This window comes from Rhipicephalus microplus, chromosome 8 (genome assembly GCF_043290135.1).
Source record: "Rhipicephalus microplus isolate Deutch F79 chromosome 8, USDA_Rmic, whole genome shotgun sequence".
Taxonomy (NCBI): domain Eukaryota; kingdom Metazoa; phylum Arthropoda; class Arachnida; order Ixodida; family Ixodidae; genus Rhipicephalus; species Rhipicephalus microplus.
In genome coordinates this window covers 114,208,508-114,228,354 of record NC_134707.1, presented here as the reverse complement: position 1 = coordinate 114,228,354, position 19,847 = coordinate 114,208,508, and the positions used below count along the sequence as shown (strand labels likewise).

The 19,847-nt window shown below is 47.7% G+C and overlaps 1 pseudogene; it reads right to left on the bottom strand.

The window, feature by feature from the left end:
- The window catches only part of LOC142768357 (uncharacterized), a 53,402-nt pseudogene that overhangs the window by 15,826 nt on the left and 17,729 nt on the right, over positions 1-19,847 (bottom strand).

The following is a 19,847-nucleotide window of genomic DNA, read 5'->3' as shown; positions in this document are numbered from 1 at the left end:
AGCTTGCTCAGACGAGATGTCCGATTACACCATTCGCTCGATGTCGGCGCCCCAAGAACGTGATGGAGTGGAACCACTGAATGAGCTGCTGCAATCTCAACCCTGAAGGGCTCGACATGGTCATCTTGGAGAGCGGTAATTTAGGCCAGGGAGATACCCTGTGGCAGAACTTGGGTGGCAAGTGAAAAGTTGACCAGTGGAAGGAAGGTGCGGTTTCTCTTAATCGTCAGAATCATATGAGGCACAGCAACCCCATGCGTAAGCATCACGGCAGGAATCGGGGCCACCATGTAATCACCATCGGGTACTGGCGGCGTGGAGGATAAGTCGACATGTGTGACAGAGTTAAAAAGGAGGAGCGTGAAATCAATGCAGCAGAGGCTGGTTTGTGGTGGGCTGGTCGGGTCGGAAAAGAGGGCTAACTCGAGATGGAGAGAGCCAGCTGAACAGCTTATGAGGACAGAGTGCGCGGTTAGAAAATCCATACCGAGAATGAGTTCATGAGGGCAATGTTCGATAACAGCGAAAAGAACGACAATGCTTTTCTCCCCAATAGACACTCGCGCAGAGCACATGCCAAGAATTGCAGCAGTTTCTCCATCGGCGACTCGTACAGCTCGGTTGAGGGCGGGCGTGACAACTTTTCTAAGTCGGCGGCGAAGGTTAGCACTCATAATGGACACATGCGCGCCAGTATCTATCAATGCACTGACACGAACATTGTAGACAGTAACGCCCAAAAGGTTTCGGTTCGTTGTTGACGTTAATCGAGGATTTCTTACGAAGGTCGTTAACGCAGCTCCACCTCCAGAAGCTGCACGGCCTAGTTTTCCGGTCGGAGATGCTGCGAATAGGTCGGGGAGGCAGCACGGCGTTGTGGGGGCGACCGGGACTGACGACGAGCAGGGGACGGTGAACGGTCGTAGCGAGGTCTGCTCAGAGGTGCTGTAGGAGCGGAAAATGTGGTCGGCGTTGATGGAGAAAGTGATGGGGACGACTGGCGTGCAGAAGTGGCGTGATACTGAGGTGCATAATGGCACGGTGGAGCCCAGCGACTACGGCAGTGACGAGCGATATGACCAACGCGTCGACAGTTAAAACATATGGGCCTGTCATCAAGAGCACGCCATTCGGACGGATTGCGTTGTATGCGAGGCGAAGAAGGGGTACGATAAGAAGGCTCAGCAGAGTATACGGTAGGAACAGGATGTAGGCCGACATTCGATAGCTCTTGACGAACGACCGCTTGTATTAAAGATATCGTGGTCGGGGAAGGTGCAGACGTCGGTAATGGCGTGGCTACCGGTTGTGCTGCCTCGACCTCTCGACGAATGATGTGTGTAAGGTTGTCACATCGAGGGGCCTGGTGGAAGGAGTCGTCACGCGAAGAAGTGGTTGCTGTGTTCGGAAGGCGCACGATGCTTTGGGCTACGCAGCGGGCTTTAGCTTGTTCGAGACGCCGGCATTCTTTATGGATTGTGTCGATGCTCGAGACGTTGTTAAAAACCAGCAGGTTGAAAGCATCGTCAGCAATGCCTTTCAAGACGTGGTTATTCTTTTCGTCTTCCGACATGCACTGGTCGGCCTTGGAACAAAGGGCCAAGACGTCAAGAATGTAGGAGACGTAAGATTCGGTAGAAGACTGGGCCCGTGTGGCAAGAGTTTTCTTCGCAGCGAGCTGACGACCAGATGAATCGCCAAACAGGTCACGTATCTTTTCTTTGAAGAGATCCCAGCTCGTTATGTCGGCTTCGTGGCTTTCAAACCATGTTCGGGGAGTGCCGTCCAGGTAGAAAATCACGTTGGCGAGCATGAGCGTGGGATCCCAGCGGCGAGTAGCACTGACGCGCTCGTACCGCTTCAGCCAAGTGTCAGCATTGATCGTACCATCACCGGAGAAAGTGCCGGGATCCTGGAGGTGCGGAAGTGAGACGTAGGTGGTGGCTTGGACTGATGAGGGTGGCGTAGAGGAAGTACCAGCAGTCGAAGCAGTCGAAAGTTCGCCGATGGTGCGACCGCTGCGCATCTCCATCGAGGTACGGGGATCGTCCACCTCCACCAATAATGTTACGAGTACCTTGTTTAATGATCTATTTACAGCGCACAGAACTGGACGAGCAAGATGACGCCAGACCAGCATCAAATGAAAACTCACTTCGTCCTCCTCTTTCATGCAGCCGTGTTTAGCGGTTGTTATGTATCCAAATACACACACACACACACACACATATATATATATATATATATATATATATATAGTGTGTGTGTGTGTGTGTGTTTGTGTGTGTGTATGTGCGTGTGCGTGCGTGAGAGAGAGAGAGAATTAAACGGATGGATGGATGGATTGATGGATGGATGGATGGATGGATGGATGGATGGATGGATGGATGGATGGATGGATGGATGGATGGATGGATGGATGGATGGATGGGATGGATGGATGGATGGATGGATGGATGGATGGATGGATGGATGGATGGATAGATGGATGGATGGATGGATGGATAGAAGGATGGATGGATGGATGGATATGGCTTTACCCTTTAGATCGGGCGGTGGCTAGCGCCACCAAGCCGTAATACTTAATGAACCAAAAACTATATTTCTTTCTCTAAAATTGAGTTTGAGGATTCGTACTTTGCAGTGAAGGGTTTAATTTTCACTCGTGCTTTGACTTTAGCCACCAATCAGATAACCTCCTTCTAGTTACGTCTACCCGCATAAAGTCTATTTTGCCCTCCCGGTCCCTAAACCCCAGTGCTTTGAAAAACTCAGCGCCATCATCCTGAACTATAGGGTGAAGCCCTTTACAGAACATTATCAAGTGTTCGGCAGTTTCTTCTTCCTCTCCACACGCACTGCATACTGTGTCTTTCCCTTCGCATTTGGCCCGATATGTCTTGGTTCGCAGTACTCTCGTCCTGGCCTCAAGCAGTAGAGAACTACCCCGAGTATTATCATAGATCCTTTCCTTGGCAATTTCCTGCTTAAAGGTTCGATAGATATCTAGTGCGGACTTCTTAATCATGCCCATTCTCCATATGTCAGTCTCCGTTTCCTTCACTTTCTTCTTAACCGATAGTTTTTTTTTGGTTTGGCCACCTGCTGTTTTCTAAGTATTTAGCAGTCAATTTTCTGGTTCGCTTCCTCCATTTTGTATCGACATTCTTCATGTAGAAGTAGCTGAAAACCTTCCTAGCCCAACGCTCCTCCCCCATTTCTCTCAATAGCTTCTCAAATTTTATCTTGCTGCTAGCTTCCCTGCCCTCAAATGATGTCCATCCCATATCACCTTGTACTCCCTGATTTGGTGTATTCCCGTAAGCTCCTAAAGCAAGCCTGCCTATTCCACGTTGCTTAATTTCCAATCTTGCTTGAACTTCTGATCTCATGCACATGACCGCATTGCCGAACGTCAGCCCAGAAACCATGACCCCTTTCCATATTCCTCTCACAACATCATACCTATTGTATTTCCACAGTGCCCTATTTTTCATCACTGCTGCGTCAGAGTGAGTCAGAGTGAGTCAGCGCCACCTGGATGCATAGCGGCAAATGAGGCACACACTTTATGAGCCTGTTTGGCGTCACGTAGCGCGTGAACTTATTACGAGCTGGTAGCTGACCAATAGTTCCTCGTATACAATCTGAAGGCACCCAGTCTGCCAGTACGAGACCCTCGTGAATGTAGTAAGAAGTGTACAGTTGAGGGCTTGTTTTTCCGTGTTTCACACAATACTAATGAGGTCTAACAGACAATGCCACGGAAAGTATAGGGGGAGTCAAATTCTAATGCAAATGTGAAGAAAGAAATGTGTGAAAAATGACTTGCCGTGGACAGGAACCGAACCTGTGACCTTTTTGTAAATTTTCGCGTGAAAAAAAATATGCATTACTGATAACCCCAACTTCATCGTCAAAGAAGGTTGCTGAGCTAGCTGGACTAATGAACTTTGAAGCATTTATATGGCGCTTCAGCAAAATAATGATGAAAAATGCCACCTTGTTCATGAGGTTTTTCGTTTCAGAAAAGTACGTCAGCCCTGTTGAAGCACTTCTTCTATCAAGCCTCGCCGCGGTGTTCTAGTGGCTAAGGCACTTGGCTGCTGACCCGCAGGTCGCGGGATCAAATCCCGGCTGCGGCGGCTGCACTTCCGATGGAGGCTGAAGTGTTTTGGGCCGTTTGCTCAGATTTGGGTGCACGTTAAAGAACCCCAAGTGGTCAAAATTTCCGGAGCCCTCCACTATGGCGTCTCTAATAATCATATGGTTGTTTTGAGACGTTAAACCACACACATAATTCAAATCACTGCTATCAAGCTGTGCCAGAAAGAACCACAATATTTTTCTTGATGAACGTGCACTACTAAAAGCTATAGAATGGCGAAATGCATATTACTTTTTAGAGCGTCCGTTGGCATATATTCACTGCACACAAACACAAAAACACCGCTCCTGTGCGATAAACTCCGTTGAAGACCTACCTTATCACAGTCACCCCCCCCTTTTTTTACCTATTTTCCCTAACCTTAGTGTGAATTCAACATAATTCACACATTTTGTGCACGTCTTTAGAACAATTCTTATCAAAGGAATCGTTGCTTTTTGTGGTGCGAAAAAATTATGTTTTATGCCGTCTCTGCATTGGGAAAGTATAGTGTTTTTGAGAGGCAACGCAAAGCTCATCGAGTTGGAAGACTCAAGGCACTGAGCCAAACGGTAATTTAAGGCAATGTGCATGCACTTTTTGTTTCTTATGTTTTTAACTATTATAGGGTGGAAGCTGTTGAAGAGCTAAAGCTGCGGCTCCGCGATACTGGCATCAAACTTGCTGGCTAAATCGTAATGCATGGCCAGCGCGGGCAGCCTATATTTACGCAAAAAAAATCTCATGAAACGTACAAAAACAAACATAGAAACGCATGCCGAATTCCAACAAAAAGTAATTATGCAACCCATCATGTCTTGGTTTCTAACGCACTAAAACATTTTCAATACATCCGCCCTGGTGTGAAAGCTGTAACGGTACCAAGCTGCTGAACTTCAGCAAATCGGTGTCCATTCCGGCATCTCTATAAAAACCTATAGAGTCCTATAGAGGTTTTATGCCTGAGGTCTGAGTGCTACGCAATGTCAGCGTATGTTGAAAAACCCTAGGTATTCGAAGTTATTAGGGGCAGTCAACTACGCCGTGCATATTTATTATATTGTAGTCTGTGATAAGGAACCATGCAATAAACATTTTAATGTCACTTACATTAAGGAATATTCAGCATTTACACCAGACAGATAAGTCATAATTTCTTGTACCACTCGACACTTGAGCGGTCTGCATACATACGTTCAACAAACGCAAATACAAACGCATGTTCTCCTCTAAGAAGCTACTGCGAATGCGCACTCGTATTACGGCATGATCAAAGAAGGCTTCTGTATGTCATGATTTACGGTGATCTGGCGAGGTACGTGCGTTCATGCTTTGGAGAAAAAGAAATAAAAGAGGAAGATGACTTTTACAATCCATAAAGCAACCATTCGCCTCAATTATTTGCCCGGGAATGCGAGACACCTCCTCCCGTGGCCCTCTCGACTACAAGCATGTGCAGATATGAAAGAATACGGTGTAAGACGCTCCCAGAGAAAGTGCAGAAGACAAACCAATCTCTTCTGACCCACTGGAAAACTTAAAGTACTCAAATTAAAGGGTCACACTATACCTTCCAAGATCGTCGCAGGATCATTGATCTTGTATCGCAGCATATCGTTCGAGTACTGTACAAACACCTGGCCGTACTCGAGTGTGCCCGTTTCGTCCAGCACGCCGAACATGGTGCGACCGAAGGCAGGCGGAACCAAGATGCGAGCCTTGGTCTTCAGTTCCTCTGCGAAAAGGATAGCGCGTCACAGGCTCCACGGACACTTGGACGTAGAACAAAACCAGACGTAGAACAAAGCGTGCACCGTAATGTCACCAACAACAATCACACTCGAATACACGAGGGAGACTAGTGGCAAGTGGCCGTAAAAGAAGGAGGGAACGGTAAGACAGCTCGTTCAGCAGATTTCGTGACAAGACACACGCCCGGAAGCGAACAACTTATTCTAGTCAATATTAATGAGAACTGACAGACAGTAATGCATAAGAAAGCTTAGGGGATATTATTCAAAGTTAATTGTGATGCAAATGTGAAGAAAGAAAGGTTTGTGAAAAAAAACTTGCATTGGGTAAGAGCAGAATCTGCGACATATTGCAGACAACACTGTACATATTATATGGCTGAGAACACTATACTTACTCAGGGCCTTACTGTTGACAGCACGGACTAACGCTCGAAAGAATGGCTCCACGGTGAGGTCGACGCCAACACCAGCAAGTTCCTTGTATGGAAGTCGCATTGCAGAATACGTGCATAGGACCTGCGCAGGTTTCAATGCATCAGACATAATAAATGGTGACTATGCTATAGAAGACAATTTCTAACGATTGTAACCATGTTTCTGCTACATAATTTATTGGGAAAAGTGTCGTAAAATGTCATGAAGCGACGAAAGGTTAATAAGAATGCTTTGTGAAATATGTTTGCGCAGATAGTCCTGACTTGCTCATTCAGAGTTCATGCTAAGAGACTGACCGTAATTACTACTGAGCACATCTGCTTGCTCAACATTACGCGCACGCAGTCTGGGTATACCCATACACAAAGTGCAAACAGCAGACTGCAGTTTAAATGGCGTGCACAATGCAGAAGGACAGTATTGAGAACGTATCACAGTTCGTAATCGTGTCCATCGTCGGTTTCAGCCATTAGTAAGTATAGGTAGGCATGGTCTAACGGCAGTGTCTGTGTGCGTGTGCGCGTCTGTGCGCGTCTGTGCGCGTGTGCGTGTGTGTGCGTCTGTGTACGTGCGGGTCGGTGCGTGCGCGTGCGTGTGTACGTGCGTGCGTGTGCGCGTGCGTGTGTGTGTGTATATATACGTGTGCGTGTGTGTGTGCCACTTCATATGCAAGAAAAAGAGCAAAGATGTCTACCTGAGCGGCTTCGTGCGGGTCGAGCATACTGCCGATGAAGGAGTCGAGGATGTGGTTTTGTAGCGTGAGGAACACCTTCGCCCTGATGCCGCTCTGTTCAAGGATGGTGATCATGGGCCTGTTCAGGTACAGTACACCTGCGAGAGTACGTAGCGACCTCGGTATCTGTGACGCAAAGACCTACCACTTTAATTTACGTTGCGAGTCATTCCAGCACGCTAGCATCGCTATATACTATATGCGTATCGTTTTGTTAGAGGATACTCGCGTAACTTGCAGCACTTGTGGATCGCAACGTAGCCTACATGAAAATGAATGCAACTTCTTTACCTAAGAAATCTTAGACACGACATATATTGGCATTGACGTCAGCGTAGTCTACGCGTCATTAGTTGGTTCAATGTTTATTAACTAGTAAAGCCAGCAGGCTGAAAAAAATCTGCGTGGAGAAGGCGACCGTTTTCAACACATACATGCAGTTGTTTCGTAGGATTCATTGAAGGATTACTCGAAGACAGCGAGGTTAGCGTTTTATTAACCCTTTTATGCACACGTAAACAGGCCATGAAACCCATTCTTTTATCCTATTGTCTACTATATAGAGGCTCACCAACAGGCTCGCAAAACAACAGCCCATTTGGTCCAGCGCTTATCTCATTAATTTAATGTTGTTGCAATGACCTAAGCAGCCTGTCCACTCGCACACTCGCGCGCTGCTTGCTTTGCCACCATCTACATACCGGCGAACAGTTTTCTTCAGTGGTCAGCTGCACATTAGGTTTTTTCTGCTTTCTTCTGCTCGGCATTCACAATGAATGATTCATAGCAGCTGAATTTTCAAGATGGCTGCTCCGTTCTGCGCAGCACTGGATGTCAGACACACCATGTCAATATGGCGGTCGCCGGCGGCGGGTCAAGTTTACAGTCGGGACATCTAGGCTTCATTTTGCACTGAACATATTCTCACAATAAACTTTGACACATTTACAGGCCCAGTGTACAAGCAGCTTCTGCTTCTCACCGCAAACAGTTGGGTAACCATGGCAAAGCCTCCTTTAAAAACCATGACATGCAAACTGAAAGAAATAGCGGCAAACGAGTATGATCGTTTCAAAAGTTCAATGCAAACCGTCGAATTAGGTGCGTTCATACGGTGTACAAGTGGAGTGCTTCTGCTACAAGGTGTTTTCTTTAGAATAGATTTCGAACACCTATTGATCGCAGTTAAACAGATACGCAGAGCTCCACTGGTTATACTGCCGAGCCGAACACTAGAAACGAATAACCTTAGACTGATGGAAGTATACGATAAAAGTGCACGCATCGACTGGGCCACAGCGTTCCGATTAATAAGCAGTCTTCTAACGACTTTCTGTTCGCAACTGGCTGAGGGCCCTCGACCGAACTTCTCGGCCATTAAAGCGAGCGCCCGGGCAACTCACGTGGCTTGCTGGTCTTGAGCACGTAGAGATCTTCGTGCTCCGAGGAGAACTTGCACATGCTCTGACGAAAGACGATCCTTCGTCCGGCCAGCGTCGGATCCAGAAGCAGCATGCCCTTGCAACCACCGTAACGAATTTGCACGGCGCAGGGTTCCTCGCCTTCCTCAAGTTTAAGAGCACGGTGTACCTGCGAGTCGAGTGGAAGCACGTGATTCTATGGCGACCTGCTGTGCAGATGGTACTTCACAGGTATTCACTAATTTACAGGATCACTTATTCTTTTTTATTGTATTGTCAAAAAATATGTCTGCAAATATGGAAGAGTATCTACAAAACTATCTACATGTAGATTGTTTTGTGTTCGTGCTCATTCGGTGTATTGATGTAATGATGTACTGAACTGGTACCATTATTATTAGAGTTGTCAGTTATTGTTTACACGTGTGATTACGCCAACATGTGTTATGTGTTTTCATTTCTTGCAGTTGTCCGCTGTCACCTGTTGTACTGGTGGTGCCATGAGCCTAGTTCTTTTGTGTATTAGCACGCCTTTTGCTCCGGCACAATGACAATGCATGTTCCATGTTTTGTGAAAACTGCAAATAAACTCGAATGTAATTGGCACGCCTCTTGCACGTTCCATCGGTATTTATGCCGAGCGCTACTTGAAAAATGCTTAAAAAAAGCTCAAAGCACGCGTGTAATACCGACATGCCCGAACAATGATTTACTTCTTTTTGTTCAACTTAAGTATAATATTTAGCTTCTATTAAGGAATAGGAAGAGGGGGATCATTATTTTTTCCGGAAGGTGAGCGCGATCTGTGGGAAATTTCACTGGGGAAGAAAAAAGCTGAGATGACACAGGCGAGCGTCGTATTACACGTCTTAATCGAATATGTGTATGTTCAATATAGCATGTGCATGTAGCTGTAGCATATTGGTAAAATTTCTCTCCGGTTAGCATGTAATTATGCCAAGCGACTGAACTGTCTGAAGTCTTTGTATGAAACCGGGCTAATTTTCAGAAGCGACTTCTCTTTAAAAAACAATAAAGAGCAAAATGATTTTTCGTCCATTAGTAAAGTACACATTCACACTCCCGAAAACGCAATTCTTACCGCCCCTTGGCACTTAGAAGGCAAACAAATCGCTAAAATATGTATGTGGCGACGTCACCTGAAGATTCCCGCCACGAACACCCGCTGTGTGAGGTAAGAAATGATGAAGATGTCTATATTCGGTCGTAACCTTCAATGGATGGAATACATTGGGATTCGCTGGCACCATATACTTCGCATTTGAAGTTTCAGAGGATTTTATCGAGCCAATGCCACGGCAATACTAAAAATACATTTAGGGACTTCTGGCGTCACACTTAGAGATTTTGGCGCGAAGTTCACGAATAAAACTGCCACGTTATTTTTACCGCTAATAATGAACTTATGATTGTAGAACATCAAAGTACAGTTTGTCAATGCAGAACAAGTCATTTGTTTTTCTTCAGTGTCCCTTTAAAGCTTTAAAGTCTCAGTAGAAACATACTAAATATTGAAACGTCACGTTCGAGTCAGGGGCAAGGGTGCTCAGCTGCTGACCCAAAAGTCGCGGTTTCTACCCCGGCCGCGATGGTTACATTTCAATGAAAGTGAAATGACAGAGGCCCGTGTGCAGTTCCATGTCTGTGTACGTTAGAGAAAAGCAGATGATCAAAATTTCCGAAACCCTATCGTACAGCATCTCTCATAATCATATTATAGTGTTGAGACGTAGAACCCCGCAGATTAATGAGCGTCACATTCACGTTAACAAGCCCCACCTACGGTGTTATTTACACACCAAATAATATCCTGATGGCCAATTCGTAGCACCACATCTGACGCAATCTATGAGAGTTGTGGCGCTACCTGCCCATGCAGTAAGAGTCTGGAGACAGCCATATGTTCTGTGTGCACATTTAGTGTGCGTCCCGAATTATTCCTATACGTGACCAGGTGACACACACGCATTGTCGAATCTGGTGACCAGCCTTTCACAGTGCGCACCGGTACAGGCGTTTACGTGCTAAAACATTGAAGGATTTCAGACACTTTTTACCATGCACCTTCACATACATCCGGTACAGTACAACGGACGGTTCTCTATAGGACACCTGACCAGCGCAGTACCTTGCGCAGCAGGACGTGCGAGATGCGCCCGGTGCCATCGCTGAACACGTACTCTCGCTGCAGGGTCTCTCCGGACCTGCGGGTCGTTATTGTTTTCTTGATGTCCGGCTCAATGCTCGTGAACTGGCTTGGCACAGTAAGATACCCCAGTGACTGGGAGAAAGCCTGCGGGTTTTGAAGTGTCATGAGTACTTCGTCCCGTGGGCGCAACGCCTCTGCCTACCTGCCCAAGCCGCGCCATGAACTAAGGAACGCTGTGGATGGCCGACAGATCACCGACACCCATGCGTATCGAGTCGGCAGTGCGGCCCTCCATGTCTCGGGCGTAGAACCAGACACCGTGGCTTCGCAGCTGACTGGTCGAGCATCCCAGGAACACGAAGTGCCGCCCACCGATCTTCAAGCCGTGCGTTAGGGGCGGCTTGATGACCTGGAGATAACCCACGGGCAACCAGAAGAGTATTGCTCTTGGTACTATTTCTTATAAGCCACGAAATTGCGTTTTATGGGCACGAAAAATATTTGAACATTGTTTATTTTATCAAGGGCCTTACAACACCTTCAACACGGGTATTTAAGTGCTCATGTCTAATACGTTTTCGACGTGCTAAATTCGAGGACAATCACTTCACGTTTCGCTGTAGTCAAAAGTGCTTTTTCGCGAGTCCCGAATGGTTGTGAACTTTCTACACTTAAAATTTGGATAGCGAAGTTAAAGCCATTCAGGTGACTTAGCTATTATCAATTATTGATGTGCTGCAGTGAATGATAAATGGAACATTCGATTGATAACGCCCATCACGAGGCAACGCTTTGGGCAAACGACGAATTATGAACGAAATTCCACCGCTTGACGTCTCACGGGTTCGGAGGAAAGGCGGAGCGTGGTGTGTGCATTACTTCTAGGACACGTACCGCGTTGACAAAGTCGTCCTTGCACGCCCCGAGCGAGAAAGACACGAGCTTGCAGTCGTCGTCACGCACCACAACACGCAGCGCGAACTCGGTGTCGAAGTGCTGCAGCAGCCGGCTCTTGCAGACCAGCTGCGGAGGCAAGTACACGCGTCGGCTGGGCGTCAGAATCACCTTGCGCACTTTCACCATGTTGTCGGGGAACTCCTGGGCAATCACTGAGTCAGTGAAGCCGTCCTGGCACCGCCGGTGAGCCAGGTAGCGGGTGTACGGTTATCCAGTGCGCTTCTGAACTCGAACACCTGCGCGAGGTGGTGAACGGTTCGCTTTCTTGAAAACGGAAGGAAAAAAGCACAAGAGCCTTCCGTTTTTTAGCCTTCTTTACAGACTATCCCATCCTCACAGAATAATGGTTGCTTATTTTATCCACTTGTAAGCCCTAAAAAATTAAAAAAATGTCAGAAAATATAAATTTCCACTGAAGGTTCTCGGATTTACAATACTTTCATATAAGAATATTTGTTGGAGTAGCAAACGGTATAGCGGAAGACTCCAGAAATTTCGACCACCTGCGGTTCTTTGGAAGGGCCCCGAAACTCTTTTTGAGCGTGCTTGGAAAACGCTGCCGGTCGGAAGTCGATATGATATGTGGGGTTTAACGTCCCATAACCACCGTGTGATTATGAGAGACGCCATGGTGGAGGGCTCCGGAAATTTCGACCACCTGGCGTTCTTTAACGTGCACCCAAATCTGAGCACGCGGGCCTTCAGAAATTTCGCCTTCATCGAAAATGCAGCCGCCACAGCCGGGATTCGATGCCGCGACCTGCGGGTCAGCAGCCGAGTACGTTATTCACTATAGACAACCGCGGCGGGGCCGATCGTAAGTCGAGGCTTCTGAAAACACGCCGGGGTGGAGTGGTTTTATTACAGGAGGAAATAAAAAATCGACCCCCACAACTGTCTGCAGCTAAGTGTGGCACCTCAGCAGTATGCCTCGCAAGGGAATGGGATAAGGAGGAATGAAAAAGAATCAGCGATAGCTACGCTGGCGTCAGCGATCGCGCATGACAACCGCTCAGCACGGAACAACCGAGTCAGGCGAGCCAAATATAGCCCAGCATGTGGCCTGAAATTCACAATAAAATCTCAAAGTCGGCTAAAAATTGCTTTCTCTTCTCTCGAGAAATGACGGGACAAGCTCAACATCACACGTCAGTCATTGTGTCAGCCATTAGCTGATTTCAACATGGCGCGCACGGTCGTTACGGCTCGCGCCGCGGGAGGCCACGCCTTGTTCACGAATGCACACATGATTGCACTAAAAAGCCATGCACTCGAAAAAAAAAGCAAAGGGGCTCAAAAGGGTCGCGAGGTACGTGTGGCGTTTTTCTTTCCCCGTGCCGTCCCTCCCTGCTTAGCTTCCAGTGCTTTCGTCGGGACTAGAGAAGAGGAAATGTCATTCAGACGTGCCACCAATATTCAAACTCCACTGAATTCGTCAGACAATAAGCTCACTTATTCAGTCCGTTTCATGGCTACTTCAAGCTTCGAGAACTTTCGCAGGACCCCTGTGACATGCACCCAAATCGCTGTCTTAAATTCAGGAGCACAGGCCTGGAGCACACCTCTTCCACTGAAATGTTGTACCGGAACCTTTGCGTCAGCAGTCAAGTACGATGACCACTAGATCACAACGGCGGGTAATTCAATACCGTAAGCGTTTTAGCCAAAAGACGTCTGCGTTGACGGCGTCTACTGAACACGCTTGAGATTGAGGTCACACGAGACATTTCACCACGCAAGGCATTCTTTTTGCAGGTACATATTTCGTCAAAAATATCGAGAAGACTTATGTTAAGGATCACCAGTACGACGCTGTGTATCCTACTTGTGCTGTAACTATCCTCGCAATGCTAAGTCAGCTGATAGTACAGCTGATCGACGGTACATTACCGAAAATTTAGAATCATGTGTAGGCGTCTTGCTTTTCCAAATGCACAAAAAACCACGTTTACAATAGGTGGCTTTTTTTTTGGCTGGCGCAGCGTTTGAAATTACACTTTGAAGTGTCCGAGTTTACATTCACTGAACAGGACAGTGTGTGAACAGCAGTGTTAAGGAGAACGAACTTTCTACTCGAAATAGCCGGCTCATTTACCTACATTATGTAATTATAGCTTGTGTAAGGCGAGGGCTTTTTTGTGTTTTGGTAGCATCACAGATTCCTGAAACCACGGCTAAACCTGTAGTAACACCAGCTATGTCCAGCCTCGAAGCCTTTGTATATAACGCCTTGTAAACATGCAGGTTTTATTAACGAAGTATACAAGCGCAAAATAACAGAGCAAATAATTGGTTGAAAGTGAAATCGACGGAATGCAGTGCATGCAGTGTCTAGCAGGATTTCCATTTGGGCCTGTTTTTTTGCGTTTTTTTTTGCAGCTTCTACCGTGAGAAAGCCTTGAGCATCGCCAAGTTATACAATTTATTACCTCACTGTGACTGCTTCTAATGAGCAAAACGTAGCCGCTTACCTTTCCCCGGCTAATGGAGAAGTATAGCTCAAAAAGCGCTTCTTCCAACGCACGGGGACAATCCTGGGCCCGTTGTGTCAACATGCGCTGGACTTCTCGGGCACCGTCGGGATCCAGCGCGAGCTCGTCTGCAACCTGAGGAGAAGGAAGGATTACTTCCGCGGTAATTGGTTCGAGGAGAACGGGGCTGACATTCGCAGCATTGAAAGAAATGCGTGCGCGCGAACCAGCGTACTCGCACCAATCTTAATAATAAAGTTGCGATTTCGCACAGGTTGTGCAGGTTGTTTTATATAGTTGAATGCCGCCCCGCCGCGGTGGTCTAGTGGCTAAGGTACTCGGCTGCTGACCCGCAGGGCGCGGGTTCAAATCCCGGCTGCGGCGGCTGCATTTCCGATGGAGGCGGAAATGTTGTAGGCCCGTGTGCTCAGATTTGGGTGCACGTTAAAGAACCCCAGGTGGTCGAAATTTTCGGAGCCCTCCACTACGGCGTCTCTCATAATCATATAGTGGTTTTGGGACGTTAAACCCCACATATCAATCAATTAGTTGAATGCCGTTCAATAAAACGGCACGCTTCGTCCCTAGGCATTGACGTAGTGTACACGCAATAAACTGATCGCCCTTTATATGCTCACAAAAAAAACGTGATTCGTACGAATTTCAATCATCACGACAAACTGCGGGCCATAGACATACAACTACGATACGTTTATGCACGAAAATGAAGATTAGCTTTGCACCGCAGAATAGCGGAAAGATGGGCTGCATGGTTTGGTTGGGGTTTCGTAGTGAGTTATGTAGGGCAGCGTTGGGACGAATACAATAATGAGCACTTGGACCGCTTGTCTTAGATGACACCATGGCGCTGCATTGGTAGATTCATCTACTGCACTACAGTAGCGTCGACAGGGTGCACTCACGTTAGGTCCATGATCACTCTGATGCACACCTGGAATCTTTCTGACCAGACGCTGAGCAGAGCGTAGGTGATCCCGTAGTCTGGCACGCTGGGCCTGGGCACCGCCTTCAAGTCGAGAGCGTGCAGCTCCTGTACGGCCGCGTAGAAGACCGGCGCGCTGCTGCAGGTGCGCTGTATCAGGTTGCACAAATGCTCCCAGTGGCGAGGTCCTTCGAAAGCCAGCCGTAGGACGCGGCTCTTCCCCAGCACGTTGGAGCCGCACTTGAACGGGCCTTCGCCAAATTCGACAGCCCGGTCCCACGGCGTGGTGTCGGACAGGTCAAACTGTGCAAGAAGGACATTGATATCAAGCAGGAGACTTGTGAAGTATAGTTCGGAGGACGAGACAACAACGCAAGGCGCAGACAGTGCAGTGCAAACCAAGCTTTGAATGATAACTAGTCCGAAAAAATGGGATACGGGATGCGCCCATCAAGAATCAACAACCAGAAGCATTGCGAATAAACTCCTGCATGGAGACGCCACATTTCTAGTGCACTTAAATATCACAAGTGATTTTGGAGGGCCCAGCTGTCACATGCTGTCTTGTGTTGCAGTATGCTGCCGCCTCTTGGCATAGCGCTCCTTTTTGTCACTAAGCGCGCTTGAAGAAAAATGCACTTGGCGTAACGCAGGCAAGGCCAGGGATAACAATAGAAGAGACAGCAAACACGAAATAGAGGGGCAAAAAAAGAGAAAAAATGAACAAAATAGAAATACCAAGAAACAAAGAAATAGATAAAGAGAGAGGAAGGAATATATAGAAATGAGAAAAAAACTGAAAATGACAAACGAGAGAGGAGGAAAGCACGAGAGAAACCAAAGAGAAACAAAAATGGCTGGGCACTATACCGACAGACTCGGCAGCGCTACGCCGAAGCTGCCTTATTATCTTTCAATTAAAAGGGGAAAAAATAGGCAAGCACAATGCATTAGGAATCAACAGCTGTACACACAGAGCGTCCAGCAATTTGAATGTTTTTATCAGCCCCATCAGTGTATGGTACAGTGTACTATGATGGACAAAAAGCATGTACTTTCACGTCTATCTTACTTTTCGCTATATTTCAAAGTACATTCAGGTATGATAATGTTTATTTCAGGTACAATCATACACCTTGAACTGGGGCTCATTTCGCTGCTTTTACAGGGCTGTATACTTCTGAAGCCACCCTGTTTCGGTTTTTTTTCGTTACCCCGTTTACTACCAGTGATAAATAAAAGTTGATTGATTTATTTGTATATGTCGCTTTATGACGGCAGACTAAGACCCCAGCAGTGGTCACTACCCGTCATCTAACACAGTCAAAGGCGTTAGCATAGTGCGCTTAGCGGTTCCAGCTTACCATACGTCAAATATTATTACTGTGCTTTCCTGGTTTTGGCCGGTTATTTAGTCAGCATGACCAGTATTAGCCTCACAACATGTAATCCATGCCGTATGCGCATCAACCAACTTGCGTAGCTAAAACCAAGATTGCAATGAAACGTTAACAGCTTAATAATATATATATATATATATATATATATATATTTATATATATATATATATATATATATATATATGTATATATATATATATATATATATATATATACATATATATATATATATATATATATATATATATATATATATATATATTGCCACCACCATTGATGAGCGAGCCACTGTTGCTCATATCCGTTTTGGGCTACGAAGAAGAAGAGAACATTTTCGTTGCTCTGGTTCGGGTGAACTCCTGGCTGCAGGTCTTGTTTTTGCTCGCGACTTTACTGGTGGAGACGCTTGGTACGTGTACTTCGGCTGTGTCGGCCATCGTGGAGACAGCTACATCTCCCAGAGCAACAAGCAGCCGCCGCCTGCGTGGGTTACCCCCTGAATTCGGTCCCTTGACATCGACACCCAGAAAGATGGCAACTCCGATGACAAGCCAGGCAGTCCAAACCAGTGATGCCCATGGTTCTCTTCTCGCCCATATTTTTCTTGCGCCACAGACACCAAAGCCGTTTCATGGAGACATCTTTGAGGATGTTGATGACTGGCTCGACCGCTCTGATCGGGTTGCCAGTATCAACGAATAGCACGATGTTCGCAAGCTGCGCCGAGTTTACTTTTACTTGGAGGATTCTGCGAAGACGTGGTACGAGAAACACGAGGGCTTCTTTGCAACCTGGCAAGAGTGTAGCCGTCTGCTCCGTGACGCTTTTCGGAGCACCGAGAGGAAGGAGAGGGATGAACAAGCCATATATCCTGCAGAAACCAGCGGCCGAACGAACGAGTATCCATGTTTGTCGAGGACATGCTTTGGCTCTTCAAGCACGCGGACCCTGCTATGCCCGAGTAAAAGAGGGTGAGGCATTTGATGCGTGGAGTAAAAGAACAGCTTTTCGCTGGGCTCGCGCGCAATCCACCAACGACAGTCGCCCAGTTCATCAGTGAGGCGACCACTATGGAACGTACGCTGCAGCAGCGGTCATCACAATACGAACGCCAGATCCCGGCCACCGCATGCTCTATCGGCTCTGACAGCGAGGAACAGGCCCTCGCAGACTTCATTCGAAGTATTGTTCGGGACGAACTGCGACAACTTCAGGCGGTGGGATCCCATCAACCTGTGTCTGCCATCGCGGATGTAATCAGACAAGAAGTCCGGCAGGCCGTCACACCCCTGACCCCCAATCACACCACCGATTCCCGAGGCGCCAGTCCTGACATACGCAGTGGCATTGCGATCTCCTGCGCCACCGGCTTTAGCTCCTGCTATGCGGCCCAGGTACCAGGCTATGCAGTCATTCCACTCCACTGCTTCGAGCCCGCCTCACGGCTCAAGGTTTTCGAGCACACCCACCTATCTGCAGTCTACCTCAAGACAAAATGGTAGCAAGGCAAGCACGTGGCGCACCTCGGATAACCGTCCGCTCTGCTATCACTGCGTCGAAGTGGGTCACGTATACAGGAACTGTCAATACCGGCAACTAGGTCTCCGCGGCTTCCATCCTAATGCTCGATGCCCGCGCTACGGTGAGCGCCCCCGCAAAATCGAAGCCTATCTCACGGGCCGGCGAACACCTTCGTCTGTTCAGCACCACCAGTCGAGATCACCGTCGCCTCGTCGGCCTACGTCACCCAGTTTGCCCTCATCGTCTTCCGCTCCTTTCAGGAGCCGGTCACCAAGTCCCCGCAGGGGAAACTAAGAACGGCGACTTCTGGGGGTGAAGTCGCGGCCCGGCGAACTGTAAAAGACCCTCATTCGACGCAACGACCAGACGAGGACCATTCCGGTTTTGCAGTGTTCTCTGACAGCAGAAAGATCGTTTCTGCCGAAATCGCCGTCTTCGTCGACAATCATGGTGTCAACGCCCTCGTCGACACCGGCGCCGACTATCCCGTAATGAGTGCCGTACTGGCATCTGAACTGAGGAAGGTTACCACACCATGGCAAAAACCCCAGTTGCGCACGGCAGAGGGCCATCTGGTGATGCCTACCGGTATGTGCACGGCACGCATTCGTATACGTACGTCGACATTTGCAGGCTCTTTCCTCGTATTGCGCGTGTGCTCTCGGCCAGTCATTCTAGGAATTGACTTTCTTCGTGAATACGACACCGTCATCGACCTCCGTGAATTACTTGTGTCGTTCGAGGATCCTTTTTGCGCTGCAACTGACAGTACACAATTCCGGAAAAGAGCACTTCGTGTTACCGACGATTCTCTGACTCTCCCACCTCGAAGCAGCCTCTTTGTCGAAGTAGAATTGTGACAGGACATGTCTGACGCGGTAATTGCAGAGGCCAATTTGTCTCTCCTTTTTCACGACAAATCTGTGTTGCCCGAGGAATCATTCAGCGTAGCAATCGGCATGTTCACCTGCTGGTCACGAACTTCAGCGACGAATATCGCCACCTAACGAGACACACTGCCATTGCATATTGTGAAGAACTTGCCGATGCCGATGGTTCGCCCACGTTAGCTTTATTTTCATCGAATGGCTACCCTGACGAGGCGTTCGCGCGCACTCTCGACGTAAACGAGAGACTACCTTCGTCTCAACGAGAAAGCCTTTTGCGTTTAGTCGGCTGATTTCAAGGCTGCTTTGCCACTACGCCAAAGGTTAAACAGACACCACTTGCTCAGCACCGTATCATCACGGAACCCACCGAGAGACCCGTCCGACAACACGCCTATAGGGTGTCACAAAAAGAGCAAGACGCTATACGTGACCAAGTCCAGCAGATGCTTCAGGACGACGTCATTCAGCCATCGACCAGTCCCTGGGCTTCCCCAGTTGTGCTAGTAAAGAAGAAGGATGGTACGTTGCGTTTTTGCGTTGATTACCGTAAACTGAACAAGGTCACCAAAAAGTACGTTTATCCTTTACCCCGGATAGATGACTCGTTGGACCGTATACGCAACGCTAAATATTTTTCTTTCATGGATTTACGTAGCGGCTACTGGGAAATCGCAGTGGATGAGCGCGACCACGAAAATACGGCGTTTATTACTCCCGACGGCCTGTACGAGTTTAAAGTGTTGCTTTTCGGTCTATGCTCGGTGCCAGCATATCCAACGCATGATGGATACGGTTCTCACAGGGCTCAAATGGCAATCATGTCTTGTTTACCTTGATGAGGTCGTGGTCTTGATGGATACGGTTCTCACAGGGCTCAAATGGCAATCATGTCTTGTTTACCTTGATGACGTCGTGGTCTTTGCAGACACGTTTGAACAACACGTCCAACGTCTTCATGCAGTACTTCAGGCAATCAGAACAGCGGGGCTTTCTCTCAAACCAGAG